The sequence below is a fragment of the Pelophylax lessonae genome, assembly GCF_965119305.1.
Source record: "Pelophylax lessonae genome assembly, chromosome: 4".
Lineage (NCBI taxonomy): Eukaryota > Metazoa > Chordata > Amphibia > Anura > Ranidae > Pelophylax > Pelophylax lessonae.
The window spans coordinates 72334984-72357949 of NC_138771.1; the positions used below are offsets into that span (position 1 = coordinate 72334984).

The 22966-nt window shown below is 43.0% G+C and overlaps 1 protein-coding gene across 10 annotated transcripts in view; it reads right to left on the reverse strand.

Moving 5' to 3' along the window:
• PPIP5K1 (diphosphoinositol pentakisphosphate kinase 1) overlaps nucleotides 1-22966 on the reverse strand; it is a 431068-nt gene that overhangs the window by 404574 nt on the left and 3528 nt on the right. Inside the window, exon 1 of one of the 10 annotated variants that reach the window (XM_082257043.1) lies at nucleotides 7788-7857. The exons of the other annotated variants lie outside the window; for them this stretch is intronic. The gene's annotated coding sequence lies outside the window, so the exon portion shown is untranslated. Of the gene's footprint in view, nucleotides 1-7787; nucleotides 7858-22966 lie in introns of those variants that run through there. 10 annotated transcript variants of the gene reach the window in all.

Consider the following 22966-nt stretch of genomic DNA (forward strand, 5'->3'; position numbering starts at 1 on the left):
CCCATCTAGTCTGCCCAATATATCTGAATCCTATGAATAGTCCCTGGCCCTATCTTATATGAAGGATAGCCTTATGCCTATCCCATGCATGCTTAAACTCCTTCACTGTATTTGCAGCTACCACTTCTGCAGGAAGGTTATTCCATGCATCCACTACTCTCTCAGTAAAGTAATACTTCCTCATATTACTTTTAAACCTTTGCCCCTCTAATTTAAAACTGTGTCCTCTTGTGGTAGTTTTTCTTCTTTTAAATATGCTCTCCTCCTTTACCGAGTTGATTCCCTTTATGTATTTAAAAGTTTCTATCATATCCCCTCTGTCTCTTCTTTCTTCCAAGCTATACATGTTAAGGTCCTTTAACCTTTCCTGGTAAGTTTTTTTCCTGCAATCCATGTACTAGTTTAGTAGCTCTTCTCTGAACTCTCTCTAGAGTATCTATATCCTTCTGGAGATATGGCCTCCAGTACTGCGCACAATACTCCAAGTGAGGTCTCACCAGTGTTCTGTACAGCGGCATAAGCACTTCTCTCTTTCTACTGCTTATACCTCTCCCTATACATCCAAGCATTCTGCTGGCATTTCGTGCTGCTCTATTACATTGTCTTCCCACCTTTAAGTCTTCTGAAATAATTACTCCTAAATCCCTTTCCTCAGATACTGAGGTCAGGACTGTGTCAAATATTCTATATTCTGCCCTTGGGTTTTTACGCCCCAGGTGCATTATCTTGCACTTATCCACATTAAATTTCAGTTGCCAGAGTTCTGACCATTCTTCTAGTTTTCCTAGTTTTCCTAAATCCTTTTCCATTTGGCGTTTCCCTCCAGGAACATCAACCCTGTTACATATCTTTGTGTCATCAGCAAAAAGACAAACCTTACCATCGAGGCCTTTTGCAATATCACTTATGAAGATATTAAACAAAATTGGTCCCAGTACAGATCCCTGAGGTACCCCCACTGGTAACATGACCTTGTTCTGAATGTTCTCCATTGACTACAACCCTCTGTTGTCTGTCACTCAGCCACTGCCTAATCCACTCAACAATATGGGAGTCCATGCTCAATGACTGCAGTTTATTGATAAGTCTTCTATGTGGGACAGTGTCAAAAGCCTTACTAAAATCTAGATATGCAATGTCTACTGCACCTCCACCGTCTAATATTTTAGTCACCCAGTCAAAAAAATCTATAAGATTTGTTTGACATGATCTCCCTGAAGTAAACCCATGTTGTTTTTCATCTTGCAATCCATGGGATTTAAGATGTTCCACAATCCTATCCTTTAATAGGGTTTCCATTAATTTGCCTACTATTGATGTCAGACTCACTGGTCTATAGTTGCTCGATTCCTCCCTACTACCTTTCTTGTGAATGGGCACGACATTTGCCAATTTCCAATCTTCCGGGACGACTCCTGTTACTAAAGATTGGGTAAATAAATCTGTTAATGGTTTTGCCAGCTCACCACTAAGCTCTTTTAATAATTTTGGGTGTATCGCATCAGGACCCTGTGACTTATTTGTCTTTACTTTAGACAGCAATCTTAGAACGTCTTCCTCTGTAAAGACACATGCATCAAACGATTCATTAGTCATCCTTTCAAGTGGAGGTCCTTCTCCTTCTTTTTCTTCTGTAAAAACTGAACAGAAGTATTCATTAAGGCAGTCGGCTAGCCCTTTATTCTCTTCTACATACCTTCCGTCCTTTGTTTTTAATTTAGTTATTCCTTGTTTTAATTTCCTTTTTTCATTTATATATCTGAAGAATGTCTTATCCCCCTTTTTCATAGACTGAGCTAGTTTTTCTTCTGCCTGCGCTTTAGAAGTTCTTATAACTTGCTTGGCCTCTTTCTGCCTAATCTTGTAGATTTCCTTATCTTCATTGCTCTGGGTTTTTTTATAATTACAAAATGCTAGCTTTTTATTTTTAATGATTTGGGCCACTTCTGCTGAGTACCACAGTGGTCTCTTCCTTTTTTTGCTTTTACTGACAAGTCTAATGCAATTTTCTGTTGCCTTCAATAATGCACCTTTTAAGTAGTCCCATTTCTCCTGGACTCCATGTAATCCGTTCCAGTCTGATAAGGACTCATTTATGACTAATTTCATTTTTGAAAAGTCTGTTTTTCTAAAATCTAAAACTTTTGTTTTTGTGTGGTGTGACTCTTTCACAGTTCTTATATTAAACCACACTGACTGGTGATCACTAGATCCCAAGGTTTCGCCTACAATGACATCATATACCGAATCCCCATTTGTGAATACCAAATCCAAAATGGCCTCCCTCCGGGTTGGCTCCTCAACCACTTGTTGCAGAGACAACCCCAGTAGGGAATTTAGAATATCTGTACTCCTGGTAGAACTTGCTATTTTGGTTTTCCAGTTTATATCTAGAAGATTGAAATCTCCCATAATGATAACTTCTCCTTTCATTGTCATTTTAGCTATTTCTTCACCCACAATCTGCTAATCACCAGTGCAATGCTTTGCAGGCTCCTAGTAATAAAATAAAAATAAATGCGCAATTTTTTACCTTCCAAAAGGTGAGCATTTATTTATTTTTAAAGGTGAACTTTTCCTTTAAAATGGACATGGTTCTACAAGAGGAATATCATAAAAAGTGTATATAAATTCAAGAAAAAAATTGATAATATTGCTGCTTACCAGTCCTTAGATGTGGTAGCTGCATTTGTTTTCATTTCAAAGTTTTCCCCTTTAATATAACTTGGTAATCCTGCCATTAAGACATTTCCTGCCCTGTGTTGTAACCCCTGGAAAGGGAGTGTGTTAAGACTACATAACATGTCCTTCTCTTTTCCATAACGGGTGGGGTGGGGTGGGGTGGGGTGGGGGATCGGGGACGGGGGTGTTTTGTTAGCCCACAGAGATCAGCTCAAGAGATTTATGGCTGGATAAACCGTTTTTTTTTTTTGTTGCACTTTTCAAATAGATTTAATAAAAAGCTTTCAAATGGTAAATTTAACAGACTAAAAGGGAGCAAATAGGGGAAATGTGTTGTTAGAGTTTATATACCATTTAACCTATTTTACAATTTTATTTTAGAATACTGTATATACAGGAAGATTTATCATACTAAAGAGAGAGACGCAGCGAAGGTCTTGTTCATTAGAAAAAGTATAGCCAAAGCTTTTTTGGCTATACTTCTTGAAGGACTTGTCCTGCAACTTGGGACTGAAAAGTCGCATGACAAGTCGTACCCCATCATTTCCAATGAGTACTATTCATATCTGTGCAACTTCAAGTCACAGTGACTTCAAAGTAGTCCCTGCACTACTTTGGTTCAACTTTGATGTGACTTGGGGTTCATAGACCGCAAGGTTACACAGGCATTGCTTCAAATCGCGTTACTTTCAGGTCATAAAAGTGTGAAAGGGGCCATATGGGTTACAAGAGTGCGCTTACTTGTGCTCTCCTGTGACCCAGAATTAGCCAGCAACAGGCTAACCTGCCAGCAACTGGTGTCACAGAGCCGATGCAGACCCAGATGATAATGTTGGAATCCACCCAGATGTCTGCCTGGCAGCTGGTTCAGTGTCTCAGGGCGCTCCTGCCTCCTCCACAGCCCAGTGCACCAGTGATTGCTGGAGGGGCAGAGCTGACCAAGTTCTGAGAGATCAGCGGTCATGTGATCACTAATTTATCCGGCTTAGAGCCAGTGGGGGACAGCTACAGCATTGGACTGATGCTGCAGCCATAAAAGGTGAGTGAGTATGTTTTTTTTTTTGGATGTTCCACACTTTTCATTTTATTAAAATCATTTATGTACAGTATTTGTTTAGCTAGCTACAACTTTTAGTCCACGCAGTCTATTTACAGTATGGCTACCCAACAGCACTTGCAGAGAATACAGTGTCACAAACCAATTACACTGCAAACACAATGGGCATAAAATATACACCAAGCCAAAAACACACCGACCTTTCTGCTGAGTACTGCAACACCGGCTGTGGCTGCTGCTGGCTTGAAGGTTTAGGAGGCATTACACTGTGGCCAGGGAATTTACACTGACCACGAATGTAAGGAGGGAATTTACACTGACCACGAATGTAAGGAGGGAATTTACACTGACCAAAAATGTTAGGAGGGAATTTACACTGACCACAAATGTGAGGAGGGAATTTACACTGACCACGAATGTAAGGAGGGAATTTACACTGACCACAAATGTAAGGAGGGAATTTACACTGACCACAAATGTAAGGAGGGAATTTACACTGACCACAAATGTAAGGAGGGAATTTACACTGACCACAAATGTAAGTAAGGGATTTATACTGACCACAAATGTAATGGGAAGATTACCACTGACCACTACCGTAATTAGCTGCTTCTCGCCTGGCCTATAGGACAGCCAAGTGAGAGCCCTATTATCCTGGAAGGACATCATAGGACGTCCTCCCAGGATTGCGCCTTGGGCCATGCTCTGGGGTGATTTGCCACTGGCTGTGTACACCAGACACAGCTGATGACAGATCACTGTACCAGCCCACTGCCAGTACCATTGTGACCAATCGCAGCAAATCACATGACAATTAAACACAATGATCCACAGCATACTATTGTGATATGATCTGGTGTGATTGGTCAAAGTCATCACATGGTACAGATAGCCAATCACAGCCCAACTGCACCATGTGATTGCTGTGGCCAATCACAGCTAATCACAATAGTAAACACTGAATGAATAGTTTTCATTCAGTAAAAAATGGTTTCTTAGAACTGTAAAATTTACAAAAAAAAATTACACTTTTGTCAAATTGTCACTTTATGAAAAAAAAAAAACAAATACAAAATTAATTTTTATACTGTCACCAGTCAGTGTCCCTGTTCACGTCACACCAGGTTTATGATGACGCTGTACTGCACTGGTGATATTATGTGGAAACAAATTCCAAAAAATTGTGTAAAAAAAAAAAAAAATACACCTTCTCACCATACCTCTTACTACATACCTTGAACTGTCTTCTTTCCAAACAGGGGTAATTTGGGGGATATTTGTACTGCCCTGACATTTTCAAAATTAGATAGGCAGTCAGCACATCAGGACTGATCGATTTTTAGATATACTGTATATACCATAGTTTAAAACTTTCCTACAGACTAAATAATATACACTGATTTATGTTATTTTCACCAAGCAAATCTAGCAGAATACATTTTGGTCTAAATTTATGAAGATTATTTTATTTGCTAAATGTTATAACAGAACGGTCTTTTCTGTGATTAAACGCAGTGATTAAATACCACTGAAAGAAAGCGTACAGTGTACAGTGTTGCATGACCACGCAATTGTTATTCAAAGTGTAACAGCGCTAAAACCTGGAAATTGGACTGGGCAGGAAGGGAGTGAAAGTGTCCTGTACTGAAGTGGTTAATGAATTGGCCATCAAATGTAACCAAGTAATTAACACTGACCACCAATGTAAAGGGGAGATATACATGACCACTTGTGTAATGAAGGAACTCTACACTGACCACCAATATAGGGCAACACTCGCTGATGTCACATAAAAGACCGTCTGCCGGCTTGGTTTACACCTTGATTAATCCCTCTGCCAGGCTATGACGGATGATGTGATCTTCAAAAGCCAGGCAGAGGAAGCAAGTAATGGAAAGACTTCCTCTGCCAGCCATGTTTAAAAGTAATGAATGAAGAATGTCAAGCTAGTGGGCGGAGTTTGAAGTAGTATCCCATTGCTGGTCATTGTAAATAGGCAGCAGGACTCTACTGCTCAAACTCTGCCCACCAGGATGACATCATTCATTCATTCATCCATTCACACATACTAGTAAAGAAGCAGAGCTTACTCCTTGTGCCTGCAGCCCAGTGGCCGGATTTTCAGAAAATGCTAAGAGTTATGGCGTAATCCCAAGATATAAGCTTCTACCTAAAAAGTGGGCCGGGACAATTTGTAAATGTGTGTTGCCCAAAAAGGATCAATGGTTGGACCAAAGAGAAAGCTGGGAACAGCGCTGAAGCATGTGGAGGGAACAAATAGCATGGGCATTTGTTGTTGTTTTTTTTTGGGGGGGGGGTTTGTTTTTTATTTAATACAGGAGGAGGTGGATTGAAATAAAAGAAAGCCAAAACTTGGGGGTTGATCTACTAAATGCAAGTGCAGTTTCACTCATTTTCCCCAGAGCTTTGTGAATGTGGTGAAGCTTCACTTTGTTAAGAATATCCAATCAGGTGCAAGGAAAAAATAAAATAAAGAAAACAGCATTTTTGCTTGCACGTGATTGGATGATGGAAATCAGCAGAGCTTCCCTACTAAGCTCTGGAGAAAATGAGTGCAATTGTACTTGCAAAGTGCACAGTCTACTTGCCTTCACTAAATGAATCCCAAGAAGTTCTACTTTAAGGCCGGCAAACAGTGTTAACAAGGGGAATCCCTCCCACCGAACCATTGTGTTTTCCCGGTGGGGGGGTTGTCTTTGCAAAGCCGTCCCCGCCAGGAGAAGTCAGCGATTACTGCTAGTGACTATAGCAGCTGCTAGTGATAATCGCATGTAAGGCTGGATTCACATTTTGCTGAGGCTGCAGTTTGCAGGCCGGTGTCCTGTGCGTTTCTGTTCACCAGTTCGGGTGCGATTCAAATGAAAATATTTCCCTGAATTCGCACCTGAACCGGACCGAAAAACGCACAAGACCCTTTTCAAAACGGCACCACAGCCGCCCCAAACATGTGAACTGGCTTTATTGAAAGCCGGTCATACTTACATGTTTTGCGAATTGGATGCAGTTAAAAACGCATCCAATTCACATATATGTGAACCCAGCCTAAAACCCAGCAGGCTGGTTGTACCAAGTTGCCTGCCAATACATGGTTTGAATCTCAGCTGGTTCAGCAGATTCAAACCGTCTATGGGCGGCTTAACACTGACGTTGTTCCTTTCCTTCCTCAAGCTCAGTGAGTTTTGATTCCATCCCAAGCTTTTTTACACTGGCTATTGCAGCTACACGATGTATGTGTTATATAGCAAAGTCGCTGAAGACGGGTTTAACCATTTGATTGGTACACACGCTAATACCCGGTAAGCATGCAGCTGTCCTTTTCCCTGCAAGAAAATCCATCTACCATTACAGCGTATATCCTATTCCCATTCTAACCTCATAACGCTGATCTATTTTTGCCACCTCAAGCTCAAGTTATGTTGTCAGACGGTGGTAGAATGTGACTTTTGTGTGTTGCTTGGAATTGTGAATCGCATACTTGACTCCAAACTGAGTTAAATTGCAATAATTGCTCAACAAAGTACTTTTGTTGTAATGTTTTCACCCTCTACAGTATGACTCTGTATGGTCATAGTCACAGTATATACATCATCCACATTATAATAAAAAGGTATATTTCACTATTGATCAATAAAAGGTCTGTTTTTATTTTGTCTGTCTCCATCCTGGGTCCTGTCATGGGTGTCAGAACACTGCCATACATTTATATTGCTCTCTGAAACGCAGGGTAAACTGAGCCAGGGGGCAGGCAAAGGATCAAACAGTTTTTTTTTTTTTATTAGGTGCTGGCCACATGACTGTGCTGACCAATGAGAATCTTCTCTTTGTTTTGGGATTCCATCCAAGAAGAAAGGAGACACAAAAGGATTCTGATTGGTCAGTGTGGTGACAGTCTCTGCCACTTCATGGTGTAGTTTTAAAGTGTCAGACCATCACAGCACCTGGAAAAAGAATGGGAAGATGGGGGGGGGGGGTGTCACTCAATGCGGTATTAAACCCAAAGGCAAATAATTATTTTATTGCAGCTTACCAATTCTTAGATGTGGTGGCTGCATTAGTTTTCTTCTTTAGGCTTTCTTTCTGCTATTTTCATATGGTGATCCAGCCAGTAGGTCTGTCATTTTTCAAAAGAACAAGCACTCTTGCAGTTACAGGGATGATACAAACCATTTAACACTGACGGCGTGCTTACAATGATCAATTTTTATTTATGGAAAACCTTTATCCCAAAAAGAGAAAAGCTGTTTGCTGTAACTGCTTATAAAGTAATTGTTTGGCTTCAATTTGTTAGTGTGTTTAAATCTGCTAGTGCATCTAATGGCACTTTTCCACTGCAAGTACCGGCTCGGCTCTACTCGGCCCTGCTTGGCCCGGTTTGCTTTTCCACTGCTGGTACCGCATGGTACGGTGTTGGAACAGTTTGGTACGGTACGGTATAGGTTTGCTTTTCCACTAAAGTAGTACTAAAGTTAAGTGGGTGGGATAACAACGAGGTGGGTGGGATTCTCTGACCAATCAGTGGCTAGTAGTGACTGCATGCAAAGGATTGTGGGATATGGTACCAGTTTGGTACCTGTTGGAACCACAATCGAGTAGGTACTGTTTTTTCAGAGCCGTACCGTACCGTTCGGTTCCATGCAGTGGAAAAGCAAACCTATACCGTACCGTACCGAACCGTTCCGACCCTATACCATGCGGTACCAGCAGTGGAAAAGCACAAAAGCGTGCCGAACCGGTACGGTTCTATGCAGTGGAAAAGCGCCATATCACTCCCCTCCCCCTAGACTGACAATGCTGCTGTCCAAAGGTGCCCCCTGTGCTCCTTTATCCAGAGTGGGGGCACTCTAATACAGGAGGTGTGTTCCTGAGTAGATTACCAGGTGAAAACAGAGGGAACAAAAGCCTAAAAAAAGAAAACAAATGCAGCCAAAACATCGAATGATTGGTAAGCTGCAACATTACATTTTCCGGTTTTGGGTTTAATAGCACTTAGTTAAATGCAGCAAGGACTGGATGGGAGGGGGGTGTTGTGAGTTCTCACCTTTTTACAGTATTTTATTGAAAGAGTAAACTAACGCTTTAATACCTCTCTTAATCATGCATCCATGTTGGTGAGAGTGCTAAAGCTTGGGTCGCAGGGCGCTATATTACTGCGCAGTGCGGTGTACAAATGGTCAAGCTGGCTCCTGACTAAGCAAATCACCTCCATACAATTAGTACAACCGAAGGAAGGTAAAAACGTGTGAGATCTCTCCTTGGGTCACATTGCTTTAGCATATTACAGTTAACAAAGCATCTAAAAAAAAAAAAATAAAAATTTATTTATGTATGTATGTATGTATGTATGTATGTATGTATGTATGTATGTATGTATGTATGTATGAATCACAAGAAGTTAGTAAAAACATGATTATTGGTTTGCAAGAAAGCAAAAGAAAGAAATAGGTTTTCCATGGCATTCTAAAGATAGGTTTATAATCTTTCTGTAATTGCCCCAAAGCATACATTATGTAAACAATGTGCTGAAAAATGCAGACTGCATCAGTCTCAGGATATTGGTTTTTACTTTTTAGCAGGAAGTTTCTATTATTAATTGATTTGAAAATCAATTTACTGGCTGTGTATTATATAATAAACGTCCAGGTCACAGAAGCAGCAAGAAAAGGCAGAAGAGAGGGAGTGGGTAGGAGAGAAGGTGACCCTTTTGGAGGTCAATACTAGAAATAGGTGAAGAACCAACTCTAGAGACAACCCGTGTAGGATGCTACCTTGTGCAGGGACACAGCTATAAGACTCCATTCACCCTACCGCGACTTGTCAGGCGACTTGTCATCCTGATAAGTCGCGCTCCCTCGCGGTCGATTGACCGCTACAGGACCGGTTCTAATAGGAGCGACACAAGTCGCTCCGACTTAGAGAAGGGGTCCTGTACTACTTCTGGGCGACCTCGGAGCGACTTGCATAGACATTCATTTTATGAAGTCCGTGCAAGTCACGCCGAAGTCACTGTGCACGGGACTTCACAAGTCGCCCCCGAAGTAGTGCAGAGTCGTGCCGCTTCAGTGTGAATGGGCTCTTAAAGTACTATTAAAAGGCAGTTTATATTTTTTTTTTTCTCAAAAATAACAAACATGTTATACTTACCCAGATCTTCCTCTTCTCGAGTCCCCCACAGGCGCTCCTGGCATCTCCCTCCTGCCAAGTGCCCCCAGAGCAAGCAGCTTGCTATGGGAGCACCTGAGCATGCTTACTCTCGAGCCGCTGCTCTGTCTGCCTATCCATACATGGAGCAGGGCTTGACCCTGCTCATGCTTTCACCTCATTGGCTCACTAGCTATGACTGACAAAAGCGGGAGCCAGTGGCTCTTGATTCTGTCTAATCCAATGAGGAAGAGACCCAGGAGAGCCTCTGCTCTCCTGCACAACGCTGGATCAAGATGGGGTTCAGGTAATAGGGGGGGGGGCTGCTACACACCAAAGGTTTTTTACCTTCATGCATGAAGGTAAAAACCTTCAGCCCTTTCAACCACTTTAAAAGTATGTTAGGGCCTTTTTCACACAAGTGTACCTACCCAGACACCCATGCAAAGGGCTGTCTTTGCCTGCAAGGGATGCACACATATTCCATGCATCCGCATGCAGGCGGTCCAATTCAAGTCTATTGGGACTTAGCAGCTGCATGGACACATCTGCTAAACCCAATCTGACAGCTGTGTGGGTGGGTGTCTTTGAAGGCAGACTGTCTGTGTTCGGGGACACATCCACATGGCTGTCAAATTGGGACCAGGGACTCTGTCTGTGCAGCCACTGTATACCAAAAGACATGAATGGATTGCCAGCATGTTGATGCGTGGGATCAAACTGTGCAAAGATGGCCCTAACACAGATACAGGTAGGTACACTTGGGTGAATATAGCCTTGAAATAAAATTTGTAGAGTGGAGAGGGATTAGAACACCTGTCAGGTTTTTTATTACTGTCTGCGCCCTCTTTAGGGAGATTCACCCTCTCTATTTATCCTGTCTAACATTCTCGCTGAAACTGAAAATAAAAATTCTAAACTTTGGGTTTTCACAAATACAGGATTAGAGGGAAAAATCTTCCAATGGGGACACTAGATCAGGGGACAACCAGGGATTCCCTCACTTTGAAGGAATTTCCTCTCACTGGCTCTGGGACAGGAAGTGAAGGGAAATCTCCCCAATGAACCATAAAAGGCTAAAAAGAAAAACCTGTCCATAGGGTTCAATATTGAGTTGGCCCACCCTTTGCATGTATAACAGCTTCAACTCTTCTGGGAAGGCTGTCCACAAGGTTTAGGAGTGTGTCTATGGGAATGTTTGACCATTCTTCCAGAAACGCATTTGTGAGGTCAGGCACTGATGCCCTGGACAAGAAGGCCTGGCCTGCAGTCTACGCTCTAATTCAGCTCAAAGGGGTTCTATCGGGTTGAGGTCAGGACTCTGTGCAAGGCAGTCAAGTGCCTCCATCCTAAACTGGCTCATCCATGTCTTTATGGACCTTGCTTTGTGCACTGGTGTGCAGTCATGCTGGAACAGGAAGGGGCCATCCCCAAACTCTTCCCACAAAGTTGGGAGCATGAAATTGCCCAAAATGTCTTGGTATGCTGAAGCCTTAGGAGTTCCCTTCACTGGAACTAAGGGGCCAAGCACGACCCCTGAAAAACAACCCCACAGCATAATCCCCCCTCCACCAAAATTATTTTGACCAGTGCACAAAGCAAGGTCCGAGAAATGGTGTAGCCCTCATGGTCAACAAAAAAAAGTGAGGAAAGCAGTACTGGGGTACAATCCGAAAAACAGCAGCATGATCTCAGTCCCTATCCAAGACAAACCACTCAACATCACAATAATCCAAGTTTATGAGCCAACCTCTGATGCTGAAGAAGCTGACGTTGTACGATTTTATGGGGATCTACAACAACTTTTAGAATTAACTCCAATAAAAGATATCCTTCTCATAATGGGAGATTGGAATGCTAAAGTAGGAAGTAAAAGCATATTCGGAATAACAGGTAGATATGGCCTTGGTGTACAAAATGAAGCAGGACAAAGGCTAATAAAGTTTTGTCAAAAAAGCACACTGGTAATAACAGACACTCTTTTCCAACAACCAAAGAGACGACTCTACACCTCACCGGATGGTCAATACAGAAATCAGATCAATTATATTCACTGCAGCCAAAGATGGAGAAGTGCTATACAGTCAAAACAAGACCTGGAGTAGACTGTGGCTCACACCATGAGCTTCTTTTGGCAAAATTCAGGCTTAAATTGAAGAAAGTAGGAAACACCACTAGACATTTTAGATCTGATCTAAATCGGACCCCTTGTGAATACTCAGTGGAGGTGACGAACAGATTTAAGCGATTAGATCTGATAGAGTGCCTGAGGAACTATGGAAGGTAGTGTGTAAAATTGTACAAGACACAGCAATGAAAACCATCCCAAAGAAGAAGAAAAGCAAGAAAAGCAAAGTGGCGATCTGATGAGGCCATACAAATAGCTGAACAAAGAAAGAAGGCAAAAGGCAATGGAGAAAGGGGAAGATATACCCAACTGAATGCAGACTTCCAGAGGATAGCAAGAAGAGACAAAAAGACCTTCTTAAACAATCAATGCAAAGAATTAGAGGAAAACAACAGAATGGGAAAGACTAGAGAGCTTTTCAAGAAAATTGGAGATATCAAGGGAAAGGTTTCGTGCAAAGATGGGCACGATAATATACAAAAATGGTAAGGACCTGACATGAGCAGAAAAGATAAAGAAGAGATGGCATGAATACACAGAAGAACTATACAAAAAAGATGTGAATGTCCCATATAACCACGATGATGCAGTCACTAACCCTGAACCGGATATCTTGGAGAGAGGACCTTAGAAAGCACTGCTAATAACAAAGGTAGCAGAAGTAATGGTATCCCAGCTGAGTTATTTAAAATCCTAAAAGACGATGCTGTAAAAGTGCTGCACTCAATAGGCCAACAAATTTGGAAATCTCAACAATGGCCACAAGACTGGAAGAGGTCAGTTTACATGCCGATACCAAAGAAGGGCAGCACCAAAGAACGTTCAAACTACTATCTGATCACGCTCATGTCATACGCTGGCAAGGCAATGCTGAAAAATCTACAAGCTAGGCTTCAGCAGCATGTGAACTGAGAGCTACCACAAGTACAAGCTGGATTTCAAAGAGGCAAAGGAACTAGAGATCAAATTGCCAACATTTGCTGGGTCATGGAGAAAGCAAGGGAGTTCCAGAAGAAAGTCTACGTCTGCTTTATTGACTACAGTAAAGCCTTTGATTGTGTGGATCACAACAAGATGTAGTAAATACTGAAAGAAATGGGAATACCAGGCCACCTCACCTGTCTTCTAAAAAAACCTATATGCAGGTCAAGAAGCAACAGTAAGAACAGGACATGGAACCACTAACTGGTTCAAAATTGAGAAAGGAGTTCAGTAAGGATGTATATTGTTACCCTACTTAATAAATCTATACACAGAATACATCATGAGAAATGCCAGGATCGACAAATCACAACCCGGAATTAAGATTGCAGAGAGAAATATCAACAATCTGAGATATGCAGACTATATCACACTAATGGCAGAAAGTGAAGAACTAAAGAGTCTCTTAATAAAGGTGAAAGAGGAGAGTGAAAAAGCTGGCCTGAAATTGAACATTAAGAAAACTAAAATCATGGCACCTGGTCCCATCACTTCTTGGCAAATAGACTCCAAGATTACAGCAGATGATGACTGCAGCCATGAAATTAAGAGACGTTTGCTTCTTGGGAGGAAAGCAATGGCAAACCTAGACAACTTTATAAAAAGCAGAGACATCACTCTACCAACAAAGTGCCGTATAGTCAAAGCTTTGGTATTCCCAGTACTAACCTATGGCTGTGAAAGTTGGACCATAAGGAAGGCTGAACGCCGAATAATTGATGCTTTTGAACTATGGTGTTGGAGAAGACTCTTGAAAGTCCCTTGGATGGCAAGATTAAACCAGTCAAACCTAAAAGGAAATGACCCTGAATATTCACTAGGACAGATCATGAAGCTGAAATGTGAATACTTTGGCCATCTAATGTGAAGAGAGGACTCATTGGAAAATACCCTAATGCTGTAAAACATGGAAGGAAAAAGGAGAAGAGGACGACAGAATACAAGATGGATAGAAAGCATCATTGAAACAATGAACATGAAGTTAAGCAAGCTCCGGGAGGCAGCGGAGGACAGAAAAGCCTGGTGTGCTATGGTCCATGAGGTCACGAAGAGTCGGACATGACTAAACGACTGAACAACAACAAGCAGCACATTTTTGCAATTTTGACGTGTTCGTAAAACCGTACATATCATCACAATTACTTTGTGCAACCAGGTGGATTATACCTTTTTTTTTCAGGACAAATTGGGTTTTCATTTGGTGGTAAATGGTAATGGATATCTCCTGATTTTTTTTTTTTTTTTTTTTTTTTTTTTTTATTATCATGGAAAAACTGGCCCACAATAGTAAAAAAACAAATCATTGGTTTTAAATGTAGCTGTATATTTCATTTTACTACCATAACCTTCCACCAAAGAAAATCTCCAGCTCCGGACGATTGCAGCGATACCACATGTGTATGTTAGTTGTATGTACCCATAGTACAGCCCCAAAAACAAAAGTGCGCATTTCGCCTTTTCTTTTTATCCTACCACACTGACACTATGACACTTATACTATTTCAAAAACTGCTTTTTAAATATACTGACCCTGACCTTTGACCCAACCACTAAGACCCCGTTCACACTGGGGCGAGCCGACTTTGCCGGGCGACCTGTGTAATCGCGGTGCGCAGCTCGCACCGCGACCTCGGAGCAGCCAGCACGGACTTCATATAATTGAAGTCTATGCAGGTCGCCCCAAAGAAGCTCCGGACCCTTCTTCTAAGTCGGAGCGACTTGCGTCGCTCCTATTAGAACGGGTCCACAGCTTCTCTATGGCAGGCGACCTACGGCGACCTGTCAGGCGACCAGGTCGCCCCAGTGTGGACCGGCGTAACGTTAAAAAACCATACCCCGTGAAGAAACCATACCCTCGTCACTTCCGGTTTGAAACAGCTGAGCAGCGCAGTAGTGCGCATGCTCAGAGCCCCGGATACGTGATTGAAGAAGAAAGAATTTGAGAAGTGCGCATGCTCGGTGGGCATGAAATTATCACGGCACTGTTTTTAATGTTATACTTGCGGCGGGTACATTAAAACACTTCGGGTACAACATAAATCATGTCCTCTCCTATCGCTGTAACATCCCTCATCTCCGGTAAGAAATATAAAAGTGGCGGCGGGTGTATGAGACGTAAATGTGACGGCGATCGCGGCTCCGTGATCCGCTTTTATATTTATTACCGGAGATGAGGGATGTTACAGCGATAGGAGAGGACATGATTTATGTTGCACCCGAAGTGTTTTAATGTACCCACCGTAAGTTTAATTACCGTGAGAAATCCATACCCTCCGTAGCGGAACCGGAAGTGACGAGGGTATGGTTTTCTCACGGGTATGGTTTTTTCACAGAACACCGGCTCTAACTGGCACTGACCTAGATCAAACCTCAATTTAGGTATTTTTATTTATTTTATTTTTTATTAAACATACTTTTTTGTCGCTCTGCAAGAAAAGAAAGAAACAACGTATCTCTCCCCTTCATTCACAAAGAAAGAAACACAGGGGCAGGCTTCACAGTGACTGATCACTGTGATAGCTTATCACAGCGATCAGGTGACCTGACACCAAGAGATCCTGGTCCCAATCATTAGTACGAGACCAGGGGCTCCCACTGAGACCCTGGTCTCTGTGCTGGGAGCATGCTGTGTGGTGCGCTCCCAGCACAAGGACAGATATGCATGTATGCAGCCCCACAGAAAAAAAGCCCAGTCCAGTGAGGCCGCATATATGGGTTACATCGGTGTGAAGGGGTTAAAAAAATATATCTTAAGGTTCATGAGCTCAACGCATTCTGTCATAAGACAAAATACAGTTAGGGCTCGCTTGCACAGGCGTTATACCTCACTGGATGGACAGCAGTCAACCACTTGGGCACCACAGCACACAGGATGGCATCACCACACAGCAGCGCAATGCAACATGCTGGAGAAAACAAATGTTGTGCTCCTTTAATTCCAAATGCTGGTGTGATGTGCAGTTTAGCGTAAGAAAAAAAAAAACAGACTTGATGCTATTTTCCACAGCACACTGGATGGTACCGCATGTCACCATACTGCTGTGTGCAGACAGGATTGAAACTTTACTATGTGACCATTCACCACAAGTTAAAGTGAAACTACTGGCAAATAGATTTTTTTTTTTTTAACCACTTGAAGACCAGGCCTTTTCTGGCACTTTTTGTTTACATGTAACAATCAGTTTGTTTTGCTACAAAATTTCTTAGAATATACACAAGTTATTCTGCACAGGAGGGCCCCCCTGTAGCAGTATATCTGCTATGGGGTGGACTAGAAGTGGTTATGATCAGGAGTCAGTGGGATGAAAGCTTAACCACTTTACGTCTGCTCCCAGTAATATTACTGCGGCAGAGTGGCTTGTTATCGTCTGACGATGTAGTACTACGTCGTCAGACACTCCCCCTTCTGGGCGGCGCTTGCGGAGGCTCGCTCCCGCTGTTTTCATTCACAGCGGGAGTCGGGCCAGGGGAGGAGCAGCGGTGATCGTCGGGGATCGAGTCTGGAGATCCGCCCGCTGTGTGTAAACAGAGCGGGCGGATCTCCATAGTGACAGGGAGTGACAGATCGGACTGTTCAGCATAGCTGGACATCCGATCTGTCCATGACTCACTCAGTCACCTCCCCCCCTACACGTCAGTAAGCACCAGGCATACATTAACCCCTCCCTCTCCAGTAAAATTAACCCCTTCCCTGCCAGTGTCATTTTTACAGTAACAGTGCATATATATAGCACTGATTACTGCAGTAATGTCACTGGTACCCCCAAAAGTGTCAAAAATGTCAGTCAAGGGTCCGATCTGTCTGCCGCAATGTCGCAGTCCCGCAAAAAAAAAAAAAAAAAAAAAAAATCGCAGATCGCCGCCATTACGCGTTAAAAAAAAAAACACCAAAAATGACAGAAATCTTTCCCTTTGTTAGTAAACGCAATAACTTTTGCGCAAACCAATCAAAATACGCTTATTGCGATTTTTTTTACCAAACATATGTAGCATAAAACAAATTGGCCAAAAATTTTTAAAAAAATTGGTTTTTACATCTTTTTTGGGGGGAATTTCATATAAAAAAAAAATGTTAAAAATATTGTTATTTTTTCAAAATAAACGCTCTTTTTTTGTTTAAAGCGCAAAAAGTAAAAATCGCACAGGTGATCAAATACCACCAAAAGAAAGCTCTGTTTGTGGGGAAAAAAGGACGTAAATTTCGTTTGGGTACGGCGTCGCACGACCGCGCAATTGTCAGTTGAAGTCGCACAGCGCCGAATCGCAAAAAGTGACCTGGACGTAAGACAGCAAAATACCTCCGGTGGTAAAGTGGTTAATCATGAGACAGTGCAGTGATATCATCGGAAAGTCTGCCCTGCCCCCCGATGTATAGACTGACTTAACCGGTTGCCGACCACCCGCCAAAGTTTTACTGTGGCAAGGTGGCTCGGCTGTGCAAACCGACGTAACTGTATGTCAGTCGCATGCGTAGCTAGGGGGCGCGAGCACGCCCACAATTCCCACGATGTGCTGATTCGGTCAGTCATCAGGTCGAGACCATGACTTCTGATCGATTCTGACCAATTGGAGAGTGTCCTGTGCCTGTGTAATGTAAACACAAGCACAGAAAATGATGCAATCTTCTCTCCTGCACCCCCCCCCCCCCCCCCCCCCACGGCCACCTTCCACTGTTATCTCCGCCTCTCCTGTCCCACTGGTTAACCCACACTGCAGCTGGTGAATCCATCAGATGACCATAGAGCTGATTGGAGACCAGAATGGTCTAAGATACCGGAAGCTACGAGCATTTCACGACTTCGGTTTCACCAGATATAAACAGCACCAGATATAAACCGTGCCATTGGGAAATTGGGAAAGCATTACCAATCTTGGAGTGGTCAGATGCTTTAAAGGCAGAGAAGAGATCAAGAGTCTAATAGACCCCAATATTTTTTTTTTTTTTTTTTTTTTTTAAAGAGTACCTGTCACTACTTATTGCCATAATAGTGGATATTTAAATTCACTGTGATAACAATAATAAAAAAATAAATAAAAAATGAAAGGGAAGGTGTCAAAATAAAATAAAAAAGAAAAATAAATAATAATAAAAAAATTAAATAAAATTCAAGTACCCCTGTCCCCCCATGTTTGCGCGCAAAGGCGAACGCACGCATTGGTCTGGTGTCATATGTAAACAGCAATTGCAGCATGCATGTGAGGTATCGCCGCAAATGTCAGATCGAGGGCAGTAATTCTTGCAGTTGACCTCCTCTGTAAATCTAAAGTGGTAACCTGTAAAGGCTATCAAATATGTACTTAGTTATTTGCCGCTGCACGGGCGTGCGCAATTTTAAAACATGTAATGTTTGGTATCTACAGTCAGGTCCATAAATATTGGGACATTGACACAATTCTAATCTTTTTGGCTCTATACACCACAACAATGGATTTGAAATGAAACAAACAATATATGCTTTAACTGCAGACTTTCAGCTTTAATTTGAGGGTATTTACATCCAAGTCAGGTGAAAGGTGTAGGAATTACAACAGTTTGTATATGTGCCTCCCACTTTTTAACCACTTTACGACTGCTCACAGTAATATTACTGCAGCAGAGTGGCTCGTTATCGTCTGACGACGTAGTACTACGTCGTTGGACACTCCCCCTTCTGGGCGGCGCTTGCGCGCCGCCGGAGGCTCGCTCCCGCTGTTTTCATTCACAGCGGGAGTCGGGCCAGGGGAGGAGCAGCGGCGATCGCCACTGCTCTTACCCGATCGTCGGGGATCGAGTCTGGAGATCCGCCCGCTGTGTGTAAACACAGCGGGCGGATCTCCATAGTGACAGGGAGTGACAGATCGGACTGTTCAGCATAGCTGGACATCCGATCTGTCCATGACTCACTCAGTCACCTCCCCCCCCACACGTCAGTAAGCACCAGGCATACATTAACCCCTCCCTCTCCAATAAAATTAACCCCTTCACTGCCAGTGTCATTTTTACAGTAACAGTGCATATATATAGCACTGATTACTGTAGTAATGTCACTGGTACCCCCAAATGTGTCAAAAATGTCAGTCAAGGGTCCGATCTGTCCGCCGCAATGTCGCAGTCCCGCAAAAAAAAAAAAAAAAAAAAATCGCAGATCGCCGCCATTACGCGTTAAAAAAAAAAACACCAAAAATGACAGAAATCTTTCCCTTTGTTAGTAAACGCAATAACTTTTTTGCGCAAACCAATCAAAATACGCTTATTGCAAATTTTTACCAAACATAGGTAGCAGAAAACAAATTGGCCAAAAATTTTTAAAAAAATTGGTATTTACATCTTTTTTGGGGGGAATTTCATATAAAAAAATGTTAAAAATATTGTTATTTTTTCAAAATAAACGCTCTTTTTTTGTTTATAGCGCAAAAAGTAAAAATCGCACAGGTGATCAAATACCACCAAAAGAAAGCTCTGTTTGTAAGAAAAAAAGGACGTAAATTTTGTTTGGGTACGGCGTCGCACGACCGCGCAATTGTCAGTTGAAGTCGCACAGCGCCGAATCGCAAAAAGTGGCCTGGACGGAAGACAGCAAAATCCTCCGGTGGTAAAGTGGTTAAGGGATCTAAAAGTAATGGGACAATTGGCTGCTCAGCTGTTCCATGGTGGCCAGGTGTGTGTTATTCCCTCATTATCCCATTTACAAGGAGCAGATAAAAGGTTCAGAGCTCATTTCAAGCGTGCTATTTGCATTTGGAATCTGTTGCTGTCAACTCTCAATATGAGATCCAAAGAGCTGTCACTATCAGTGAAGCAAGCCATCATTAGGCTGAAAAAACAAAGCAAACCCATCAGAGAGATAGCAAAAACATTAGGTGTGGCCAAATCAACTGTTTGGAACATCCTTAAAAAGAAAGAACGCACCGGTGAGCTCAGCAACACCAAAAGACCCGGAAGACCACAGAAAACAACTGTGGTTGATGACCGAAGAATTCTTTCCCTAGTGAAGAAAACACCCTTCACAACAGTTGGCCAGGAAAAAAAAAGGACATACATTTCCTTTGGGTACAGCATTGCATGACTGTGCAATTACCAGTTAAAGTGCCAAATTGCAAAAAATGGGCTGGTCATTAAGGGGGTAAAACCTTTCGGTCCAGAAGTGGTTAAAGGAATACTGAGGCTGGGCCGGAAGGGGTTATAAAGCTGTGTGATGCACTGAAACAGGCAGTGCACCTCTCCCTGCCGGCCCTCACAGTGACAACAGTGACCCTACAATTACGCGCAATTACATGCAAGAAAAAAAAAACAGATGAAAAAGTAGATGCTCAAACAGGAGTATCGTTTCCAAGAGGCCTATTGGCTCGGCAGCGAGGGAAGGAGGAGGACGGAACTTCCGAGGTACGGCGCAGCGGCACTGTCTCCCAAATGTGGGGAAGGGTATCTGTCAAAAACAGGTACCTGTTCCCCCCTCCCCCCTGAAAGGTGCCAAATGTGGCGCTGGAGGGGGGGGGGGGGGGGGAGGCTGATGATGATGAAGTTCCATTTTTGGGTGGAACTCCTCTTCAAGACGTCAGCATACCAAGATATTTTGGACAATTTCATTCTCCCAACTTTGTGGGAAGAGTTTGGGGATGCCCCCTTCCTGTTCCTCCATGACTGTACACCAGTGCACAAAGCAAGGTCCATAAAGACATGGATGAGCGAGTTTGAGGTGGAGGAACTTGACTGCCCTACACAGAGTCCTGACCTCAACCCGATAGAACACCTTTGGGATGAATTCGAATTGAGACAGCGAGCCAGGCCTTCTCTCCAACATCAGTGCCTGACCTCACAAATGCCCTTCTGGAAGAATGGTCAAACATTCCCATAGTCACACTCCTAAACCTTGTGGACAGCCTTCCCAGAAGAGTTGAAGCTGTTATAGCTGCAAAGGGTGGGCCAACTCAATATTGAACCCTACGGACTAAAGCCCCGTACACACGATCAGATTATCGAATGATCTGTTGTCCGTTTTTTTTGGCATGCTAGTCTGATGTGGAAAGTGAAGAGGTTATTTTCATACGAATTTTCCCGTACGACAGAATTCTACTTCAGAAGTGATGTCATGTGTTGGATTGCTTTCTATGTGTTCTTTCCTCTCTGATAATGCCTAGTCTTGCTCTTAAGATTTTTTTCCATCGAAATCTGTACTAATGAGACAAAAATCAGATGTTGATTTGACGGACGACAACAATTTTATAGCCTGCACATCAGGATTTTGTCAGCCAAAAAGTCGGAGTTGGCTGTCGAAAGCACCATACTAACAATCCGAAAATCGGCAGATCGGTCGTCGGACGAATTTTCCCTTCAGATTTTCTTATCGTGTGTATGGGCCTGGGATGCCAATAAAGTTCATGTGAGTGTAAAGGCAGGCGTCCCAATATTTCTGGTAATTAACCACTTACCGCATATAGACGTATATTTACGTCGGCAGACTTTGCGGGGGTATACCAGGATGATGCCTCTAGCTAGAGGCATCATCCCGGTATCATGGTTAACAGCCAACGGTTGGCTTTCCGTCGGCAAGGACCGATGCGGCTCGGGAGCCGCTCGATCGTTACCCGGGTGAGCGGGAGGGGACGCCCCCCCCCTTCCGTGACTTTGCTCGGGTCTCCCGTCCCACCGGGAGACCCGAGCACCCAGGCAGCACGTCCGCCGGCTGGATGGAGTCCCGATGAATGCCGGAAACGGCTTCGATAGGGTCTCCGATGACGTAACCCGGAGGCGGCGTCCATGACGTCACTTCCGGGTTACTGTGCTGCAAAAGGCGGCAAATTTAAAAAACGGCTGTATGCAAAAACGCCATTTTCGGCGTTTTGCATACAGGGAAGTGTAGTGGAGGGGTTTGGGGTACCCTCGATCCCTCCATAAAGAGTACCTGTCACTATATATTGGTGTCACAAGGGATGTTTACTGCCGGAGGCTCACTCCCGCTGTTTTCATTCACAGCGGGAGTCGGGCCAGGGGAGGAGCAGCGGCGATCGCCGCTGCTCTTACCCGATCGTCGGGGATCGAGTCTGGAGATCCGCCCGCTGTGTGTAAACACAGCGGGCGGATCTCCATAGTGACAGGGAGTGACAGATCGGACTCTTCAGCATAGTTGGACATCCGATCTGTCCCTGTCTCACTCAGTCACCTCCCCCCCTACACGTCAGTAAGCACCAGGCATACATTAACCCCTCCCTCTCCAATAAAATTAACCCCTTCCCTGCCAGTTTCATTTTTACAGTAACAGTGCATATTTATAGCACTGATTACTGCAGTAATGTCACTGGTACCCCCAAAAGTGTCAAAAATGTCAGTCAAGGGTCCGATCTGTCCGCCGCAATGTCGCAGTCCCGCAAAAAAAAAAAATTGCAGATCGCCGCCATTACGCGTTAAAAAAAAAACACCAAAAATGACAGAAATCTTTCCCTTTGTTAGTAAACGCAATAACTTTTGCGCAAACCAATCAAAATACGCTTATTGCGATTTTTTTTACCAAACATATGTAGCATAAAACAAATTGGCCAAAAATTTTTAAAAAAATTGGTTTTTACATCTTTTTTGGGGGGAATTTCATATAAAAAAATGTTAAAAATATTGTTATTTTTTCAAAATAAACGCTCTTTTTTTGTTTATAGCGCAAAAAGTAAAAATTGCACAGGTGATCAAATACCACCAAAAGAAAGCTCTGTTTGTGGGAAAAAAAGGACGTAAATTTTGTTTGGGTACGGCGTCGCACGACCGCGCAATTGTCAGTTGAAGTCGCACAGCGCCGAATCGCAAAAAGTGGCCTGGACGGAAGACAGCAAAATCCTCCGGTGGTAAAGTGGTTAAAAACCTGTAATAAAGTTAAAAAAAAATAAAATAAATAGGAAAAAAAAAATTAAAAATTTTAGCCGTCCCCGTCAACGTTCGCTTGCTCACAAGAAAAAAAACGTATACGGAAGTTGAGCCGCGAATGAAATCGCTG